The sequence below is a fragment of the Octopus bimaculoides genome, chromosome 10, assembly GCF_046866305.1.
Source record: "Octopus bimaculoides isolate indiv1 chromosome 10, ASM4686630v1, whole genome shotgun sequence".
Lineage (NCBI taxonomy): Eukaryota > Metazoa > Mollusca > Cephalopoda > Octopoda > Octopodidae > Octopus > Octopus bimaculoides.
Genome location: NC_142937.1, coordinates 96,051,149 through 96,060,974, shown reverse-complemented (window position 1 = coordinate 96,060,974; position 9,826 = coordinate 96,051,149). Strand labels below are relative to the sequence as shown.

The window sequence follows — 9,826 nt, the reverse complement described above, 5'->3', positions numbered from 1 at the left end:
GGGGACCAGCTATCCGAATTCACAGTATCCTGGTAGATAAAGCAATTAAGCGTATGAAGCCAGGAAAAGCCCCTGGCCCATCAGGAATCACCACTGAGATGCTTAAAATATCCGGCAGTGTTGGTTATGGTCTAGTTGCCCGTATTGTAAATCAAGTGGTTCAAGAAGGAGTCATACCCAATGACTAGCGTAACAGCACCATAGTCAACTACTACAAAGTTGAAGGTGATGCCTTAGATAGAAATAATTACAGAGGTATCAAATTGTTGGATCAGGTGATGAATGTTGCGGAGAGAGGCATAGCCCAACTAATCAGGGAGAGAGTTAGTCTAGATGAGATGCAGTTTGGCTTTGAGCTAGGTAGAAGCATCACTGATGCTATATTTCTGGTAAGACAGCTGCAGGAGAAATACCTAGCCAAGGATAAACCTCTGTGCTAGGCTTTTGTTGATATGGAGAAAGCTTTTGACAGAGTCCCCTGATCCCTTATCTGGTGGTCAATGAGGAAATTAAGGATAGACGAGTGGTTGGTGAGAGCTGTACAAGCCTTGTATAGGGACGCAACCAGTAAGGTGAGGGTGGGCAACAAGTACAGTGAAGAATTCTGGGTACAAGTAGGGGTTCACTAAGGATTGGTGCTCAGCCCCCTCTTGTTTGTCATAGTTCTCCAGGCAATAACAGAGGAATTCAAGACATTTCTGAACAACTTCCCCCTATATTCTAACTTGGCTTGATAGACAAGGAAAACCATTTATTATCAGTTGGTGACTTGGTCATCACCATCATTGTCATGACTGCCTCATTACTGTCACTCACCTTCCACCACCATTATCATCATCAGCAGCATCAGGTTTTATGTCGGCATTGGTTAGACTATATATTTCTTTTATAATTACTCATGCATTGTTGACACACCTATCAGCAGAGATCCTCCATGTGCTTTCGAAAGAGGTATATCATTGGGTGAGGAAGCAGCTAAGAAGTTGGAATTACTGCTGTAGGAAGAAACAGAATATGAGGAAGAATACGGAAACAAACAAATATAAATGAAAAAAATAAAATATTTATTTTAAAAAAATAACTAGCCTCCCCGGCGGGGAATCGAACCCCGGTCTCCCGCGTGACAGGCGGGGATACTTACCACTATACTACCGAGGAACAGCTGGCAAACTGCTTCAAATTTAACAATATATTCGTAGCAACATATATAACGTTTTTTTTCTTCTTTTTTTTCCTAAGCGTGTCTTCCTGGTATTTCCAGTTCCTGCTGCAGAACTTCTCGTGTCCATTATCGATGTTGAGTGATGATCACAAAATATTACATCAAGAGGCATTCTTTCAATAGAATGCCCGTAAGTTTTGTTTTAAAGATTCAAAACCCCAGCCGTTACCTCGAGGTTTGTAATAAACAAAAATAGCAATCACTCGTTGTTGGTCTCAGAATTGTCATTGTTTACTGCTGTTCGCGTGTTAGTTTCCATGAAAAAATATTTATTTATTTACTTTTGTTTTCATGAAGTGTCGAAGTTGGATAGTGGAAAGAGACGGACGGACGGACGGACGGGCGCGCGTGTGTATGTACATCTCTATGAAAGATAATGGGTGTACGTGTGTGTGCATATCTATGTATGTACGTATATATGAAAGCTAATGGGTGTATGTGCGTGTGCGTGTGCGAGCGTATTCAGCTTCATGTATTTGTATTCTCTCTCATACGCACACAAAGACACGTACACCCATTGTTTCATATACATGTACGTACGTACATGTATATGTACATACATACTTCTTTCTTTGTATGTGTGTGAGTGAATGTCTGTGTGCGAGAGAGAGAGAGAGAGAGAGAGAGAGAGAGAGAGTATATGTGCATGTTTCTGTCCTGCTTTCAATTATCTAAATTCTACCCCATTAGGCAGAACCTGGTTTCTAACAAAGCTCCATTGTTGCATTTTAAACACGAGAAAAGCCTTGCATATTTATTATGTGCGAGTTAGTGTATGTATGTCATTACGCAGTTATAGTTCAAGATTTCTAACATAGATCCAAGGCTCCTTCATTGGAATTTCAACATCAACAACAGGGTGTTTTGTATGTATGTCATTATTCAAGATTTCTTGCTAACAGAGGAATAACTGGTTCCTAACCTAGATCCAACCCCCCTTCATTGGAATTTCACCATCAACAACGGTATTTTTGTATGTATGTATGAATTGCAAATTTGTATGTTTTATGTATGTATTTTCATGCATAGAGTTCGCATGGATGATGGTTCACTTGCACTAAACGAGGCGGCAAAGAGAGAAGTTTGGAGACGCCACTATGAAAGGTTGCTCAATAAAGAAAATGAATGGGAGAAAGAGAGTCTGCCGAATGTCGACTCAACAGAGGGACCAGCTATCCGAGTTGACAGTACCTTAGTAGATAAAGCAATTAAAAGTATGAAGGGCATTAAGGTCAAGGTTGAAGGTCAGTGTAGGGGTCACTGTGGATGTTCAGTGCTAGTTTTTGGCACCTTCTCTTTTCGTCAATGTTAGGGTTAAGGATAGGGTTAGGGTTAGGGTTAGGGTTTTGTCTGTTCTGCATGCAAGGAGCTGGAAAGCACCACCCTGCTGCACGTGAAATACTAATAATATATGTTAATGTTTTTACATTTCAGGTCAAGGTGAAGATCAGAGAACACCACGGAAGTCACTGTGGGCGTTTTGCATGGGTTTTGGTTCCTTTTTCAGTGTTGCACTCTTGGTCTCACTTTCACATTTACACGCACATTACTGCTGGGTGGGGCAGTTTGCCAGGTGCGGACTTTTCTTTTTTCTATTTTGGTCTACAGCTTTGTTCTTCATGAGTTGAGGTGTGAGAGCCTACAGACCAGTGCAGACTTCGCAGTGGGGGAACTGCGTCTTTGGGTGGTGGGTGCAGATGGCAGTGGGGTATGCTTTCAATGAAATGCAAGGGTCTAAAAATGTGGTTTCCGGTCTGCAGTGTTAGGTGTGTGGTTGGTGGATGCGCCAACCACTCTGAGAGTGTTATGAGTGCTTTTACATGCCACAGGTGCCATTTATGTGGCACCAGTATCTTCCACAACTAAGACTTCACTTGACTTGATGGGTCTTCTTCTCAACCATGTCATAATTCCAAAGGTCACAATCATTTGTTATTGCCTCTGTGAGGCTCAACACTTCAAAGGTGCTTTTCACATGCCACAAGCATTGGCCACGACAATTACTATCATTTCACTTGGCTTGATGGGTCTTCTCAAGAACAGAATATCACAAGAGGTCTCACCCTAACCCTAACCATCTCACTTGTCCAATCGTTTGTCCATTTGATATTGGCTGGTTGAAGCAATGTCTTCCTTCTCGCTTCTCTGCCATAATAGCCAATTTTGCAGAGATACCTGTCAGCTATTCTGGGACTGACAACAACTTGTTCTGCTCTGTCAGAGGCCTTGCAATGAGGATTATCTTCCACACTTCTCTTAACAAAACAAAGGGTTCTGTCAGAGGGCCTTAGTTGACCTGGGCAAGGTGATATGGACTACTTCTCCATCTGGTGAATTGAACAATTACTTTATTAACTGTAGAAAGTGTAATCACCAGGTTTTCTGTGGTTTTAGGCTATGTCAACCTTGAAATTGACCCAGTATATGGCCTCTTTGTAATTTGGACAGTTCCAAGGCTTCTTTTGTACATGGCATGATTAAACAGTCATGCAGAACTTGAAAAATACAAATATCAATTAATAAAAAATTAGGAATTCAAGACAGGATGCCCCTGGGAGCTCCTCTGCTGATGACCTTGCACTAATTGCTGAGTCACTATCAGAACTAGAGAAGTTTTAAGTGTGGAAGCAGGGACTAGAATCGAAGGGTCTTAGAGTCAACCTAGCTAAAACCAAAGTCCTAATAAGTAGGAAGGATACATAAAACACAAACCCCTTCAGGTAGATGGCCCTGCTCAGTATGTAGAAAAGGAGTAGGTAGAAACTCTATAAGATGTACCCAGTGCAAGCTATGGACACATAAAAGGCAGGTTAACTAGGAAGTTAGTTTTTGAATGTGGCAGATGTTCAGGAGCTATAAACACTGTGAATATGCAGGAAACAACTTCTGTCTCATTCCAGGGAGAAAATCTAGAGGTAGTTGATAGCTTCCACTATCTGGGTGACCAAGTTAGTAGTGGGTGTGGGTGCGCTGAAAGTGTAGCTGCTAGAATAAGAATAGCCTGGGCAAAGTTCAGAGAGCTCTTACCTCTGCTGGCAACAAAGGGCCTCTCACTCAGAGTATAAGGCAGACTGTATGACGCATGTGTACGAACAGCCATGCTACATGGCAGTGAAACATTGGCTCTAACTGCTGAGGACATGTGTAAGCTCGCAAGGAATGAAGCCAGTATTCTCCGATGGATGAGTAATGTCAGTGTGCATACCCGACGGAGTGTAAGTATCTTGAGAGAACAGTTGAACATAAGAAGCATCAGTTGTGGTGTGCAAGAGAGACGATTGCACTGGTATGGACATGTGGCGAGAATGGATGAGGATAGCTGCGTGAAAAAGTGCCATACCCTAACAGTTGATGGAACCTGTGGAAGAGGCAGACCTAGGAAGACCTGGGATGTGGTGGTGAAGCACGACCTCCGAACATTAGGCCTCACTGAGGCAATGACTTGTGACCGTGACCTTTGGAAATATGCTGTGCGTGAGAAGACCCGACAAGCCAACTGAGACCAAAATCCAAGGCCTCTGCCAGGGATGTAGCCAGCCCACTTACACGTAACATTCCTTCATTGGACACTAAAGTCCGCTTGCGAAGACATGGTGAGGCAAGTGAAATCGGAATCAAACTAAATTTGTAGGAACACTAAACTCAGCTTGCGGAGTGGTTGGCGTTAGGAAGGGCATCCAGCTGTAGAAACTCTGTCAAATCAGATTGGAGCCTGGTGTTGCCTCCTGGTCCACCAGTCCTCAGTCAAATCGTCCAACCCATGCTAGCATGGAATGTGGACGTTAAACGACGATGATGATGATGATGATGATAAAGCTCAAATTAAAATAGCCATAAAATGAGGTGTTAATGGGTGTCTATTGACTTTTGTCATGTTTGTGTACAAATGAATAATTTGTTAGACCTGCACTCTGAAAGACATACCCCCCCCCCCAAAAAAAAACCTTTAGTAGAAAACCCAGAATTAGTCACAGTAAGGTTATCCAACTGTTAAACCTTTTACTTTTCAAACTCATGCTAGGATGGAAGAATGTACACATGTATTGGTGCATATAAAACATGAAATTATGTTGTCTACATTCTTGAATACTTGCAATCAATTTATTGTAAGAACATACAATTTTGATAGTTTTTTTTTTGAGTTGTTGCTTATCTACAATAATCTGATAAATTCGAGGTTATTGTTGGTTGCATAAGATTGTCATTGAATTTTCTCTCGACACAAATATCTAATCATTTTCTCCATACTAGCATGGGTTGTATGTATCATGTTGATATCTGTTTCAGTTTAATTCCTTCTGCAATGTTTTCATAAAATACAGTTGTCCCTTGGCTTACACAGTATTCTGTTTCTTAGTTTCGCTTTAGCACAATTATGCTCGGTTGTTTTTACAAATATAAAAGTAGTACTTGCTTCACCTTTTCCATTTATTTTGTTCAATATTTTTGAATTTGAAATATCAAAATTGATTTCATTGGAAATGAAAAAATGTATAAAATCAACTGTAAACCAGATGTTCAGCATAAAATGCAAAAGTTTAAGAAAAAGAATTGTCATCATCGTCATTTAATGTCCATTATCCATGGTGGCATGGGTCGGACAGTTTCATCAGGGCTGGTAAGCTGAGGGGTTGCAGCAGACTTCAGCCTGATTTGGCATTGTTTCTACGGCTGGATGCCCTTCCTAAAGTCAAGCACTCCATGAGTGTTTTGGGCAGGGGTGTTTAAAAATTAATTGATGAGAAATTAATTACAATGTATTGTTTTCTCAAGCATGGCATGTCACCAAAGGTTTCGATCAATAGTCATCGCCTCCGTGAGTTCCAACAGTCAAACATCATGCTTTACCACCTGGTCCCATGCCTTCTGGAGTCTACTTCTTCCACAAGCTTCTCTCAACTGATAGAGATCGGCACTTCTTCAGTCAGCTGTCCTCATCTACATGCATCACATGACCATACCAGCTCAGTCATCTCTCTTGCACACTACACCTGTTGCTTCTTATGCCTAACTTTTCTCTCAAAACATTTAGATTTTATTGTACATGCACACTGACCATTGCACATCTAGTGAAGCGGGCTAGCTTAAATTCTTCCAAGCCTATACACATCCTCTGCAGTCACAGCCCATGTTTAACTGCCATGTAGCATAGCTGTCTGCACACAGGCATCATAAATTTGCCTTTCACTCTGAAGGAGAGACCCTTAGTTACCAACAGAGGAAGGAGCTCTCTGAATTTGCTCAGCCTATTTTTATTCTCACAGCCACACTCTTGGTTCATCCACCTCTGCTACTAACTCTGTCAGTTTGATAACATAAGTTATCAACTGTCTCTATTGTACTCTTCTGGCATTTGATGAAGTCCATTTTTTGTGCTTGTTGTACCTGTGCACCTTCCACATACAAAAAGTATTTTCCCAGTTTACCTTCCTCTGATATTGCTACACCTTATGTGTTACACCAAGTACATCTTATGGAGTTTCTACCTACCCGTTTCTTACAGATTGAGCATTACCATCTACCTGATTTGTCTACTTTCCTACTTATTAAGACTTGGGTTTTTGGTAGGTTAACTCTACGGCCTTTCGATTCTACACCTTGCTTCGCCCACTAGAAATTTGTTCCCTAGTTCTGGTAGTGATTTAGTTATAAGAAGAAGGTCATCAGTAAATAAGTCTGAAAACTGTTTGCTTTCACAAACACTTTATGTGCACAGATTGAAGCAATGAGAAAAAAAAAGGTCCTCAGTATACCTGAAACGTGAAGAAAAACATGGTAGATAACGAAACGAATAATGTATGGCTAATTGAATGTAATGTAATAAATGATAATATATGTGTGTTTAGTTGTAATCCTCTATGCCCTCCCCAAGTCTTTTGAGAGAAGCAAAGAAGACTGATAATATGTATTATGTGGTTAATGAAAATGTGATAATTAGTGTGAGAGACAGTTAATCAATATTGATGGGGTGACGATCAAGGGGCAATGTTTCAGTTGTGCTTCAGGCTTTTGTGTCAGTCTTTGCGAGTCTGTCAGAGCAACAAACAAGTGTGTGTCTCGGTCAGGTGTATTTCTGTATTGTAGCAATGTGCGCTGGAAACTGTCTGTGCTAAGGAAGCCATTGGTGTCAGTGTTGTTTGTAACGAGACGCTTTATTGTCTCAATACTGACTTCGGCGTGGCAGTTGTCATGGGGAAATGCAACAGAGGTGATTCTGTGGTGCACTCCCCAATTGTGGAGGAAGGTCCTCCGTCCCGATGCTTTTTTCACAATGGTTTTCCAGACCTGTTGGGGCATACCACCATTGTGTGTCACCAAGTAACAGGTGTACCAATGGGGTTAGGCTTGATAACTCTAAGTTGAATGTCCCGGTCGAGAACTGCTTTCTCTTCCTCTTGCCAAGGAGCCAGAACTGATATGATGGGTGACTGGTTTAGCTTTGGGATCCGCTATGAAGCGGATCGGTGGGCCAGACATCTTGGGGAGTTGCTGATGGTCGCAGACGTTGAATGTGCTGGAGCTGTAGTATTGTAGCAACCACTCCTCCAGGTGAGCACGTTTTTCCTCAGTGGTCGGGAATGGTAGTGAAGTGTGAGGAGGGGTTGTATTTGTTGGAGGTGGTAGGCGCATACATTGTGTGGCGTTGTCACAGATGATCGATGAGGCTTGTCAGTATCCCACAGAGTGTTTACAGGCCAACTTGTGGTGCAATCGGTTGCAGGATGGAGTACGTTGGTCATGTTGACTCGCTTTTTGTCATAAATAAGTCTGACAACTGTTTTCTTTCACCAATACTTTACGCAGATTGAAGCAATGACAAGAGGGTCTTCAGTATACCTGAAATGTGAAGGAAAAGACGATGGATAATAAAACAAATAATAAATGGCAAATTGAATGTAATGTAATAAATGGTAATATGTGTGTGTTTAGTTGTAATCCTGTAATCAGCATAGAGGTGTTCCTAGGGTCTGCCTGTATGACTATGATATCAACAAAAGTCAAGTACAGAGGTTTATATTTGGTTAGGTAGTTCTCCTGTAGTTGTCTTACCAGAAATATAGCATCACTGGTGCTTTTTCCTGATACAAAACCAAATTGCATCTCATCTAGATTAACTCTCTTCCTAATTAGTTGGCCTATGATCCCCTCCGTGACTTTCATCATCTGAAGAAATTAGCACCGGTGCAATCACTGTATTTTTAAAGCACACATCATGCATATGTTAACATAGTGTCAATGAGAAAGTGCTCGATTTTCAAAATTGAAAATAGAGTCCAATATTACAAGAGATCGATGTCTATCTATATACATACATATATGCGGGGTAGTCATGTACTTTCTCTGTAGCAACACACCTCTACCTGTCCCTCTATCATACTACAGCTGAGGATGAAGCCACCTCTCTCACTACTAGCAATCTAGGATCTTTTTTAAAACGGGGGTCACATTTTTCATTAATGTTTTACGTAGTGTTTTTGGTACCGAAAGACTTTCAAACTTCGTATACTTATCTATTTTGTGTTATAGAACAGAAAAATATTTTTGTATTCGAATTTATTTCATGTAAAAATTTGTCTTATTTCGATAATTTCAACCAATCACTGAGGTCCATTCAGCCGATATACATTAAGTGCCGACTACATAAACAAACGATTCTTCGTTTTATTTGCTTTTTTCATTTTAAATTTGCTTTAACCCTAACCCTAACCCTAACTCTAACCCTAACCCTAACCCTAGGGTTAGGGTTAGGGTTAGAGTTAGGGTTAGGGCTAGGGTTAATTGTTTCAGAATCGTTTGTTTATGTAGTCTGCGCTTAATGTATATCTGCTGAATGGACGTCAGTGATTGGTTGAAATTACAGAAATACGACAACTTTAACATGGAATAATTTATGGATTTCTTTTTTTTTAAAGAAGACTAAGAGAAAAAGATGTTTTATATGACACATTCTACCAGTGTTCCAAGTTTCAAAGTGTTTCGTTAATGAAAAATGTGGCCCCCGTTTTAAAAAAGATCCGCAATCTACTCTGCCTTGAAATTTACTTGGTAATTTTATTAGTGTCAGTGTTACCATGACTGTTCTCAGACATAGAGAAACCATGTCAAAACACACATTAGAGCTAAGTGTAGTAATTCGTCTCAGATCATGTGAAATAGTCCAACCCATGACAGCCTGAAAAACGAATGTTAAATGATGATGATGATACATATACATGTTAATTGTATTTCTTATTTTCATTGCAACAATTAATTTGTTTCTATTATAAATAAAAACATCAACTTCATTTCGCATGATAATGATTAGCTTGATGACTTGTGGATGCAATGCACTGTGTGAATATAAGGACAACTGTATTTAGTAAACAAGTGTATTTCATGATTCGACACATAAAAAAAAAAAACTTGACTTTCAAATGTTGTTGTTTGATATTTTGCTCGTTGTTTGCATATCATGTCTTGTATTATAGGGGGCAAATTGCCAAAGGTAAATGGTTTTTCTTATTTTGTTGAGGGTTTGTTGTTAGGATTGGGGTTCAGACTTTAGACTATATTAGGGTTAGCTTGGGGGTTTGTGAACGGTTTTTAGAGCGAATAGTTAGGTAA

General features: G+C 40.3%; 1 non-coding gene across 1 annotated transcript; it reads right to left on the bottom strand.

Moving 5' to 3' along the window:
• Window positions 1–1,086: 1,086 nt before the first annotated feature.
• Window positions 1,087–1,158, bottom strand: Trnad-guc (transfer RNA aspartic acid (anticodon GUC)). Its single transcript has one exon. It is a non-coding gene; the product is annotated as a tRNA-Asp (tRNA).
• Window positions 1,159–9,826: the final 8,668 nt, after the last annotated feature.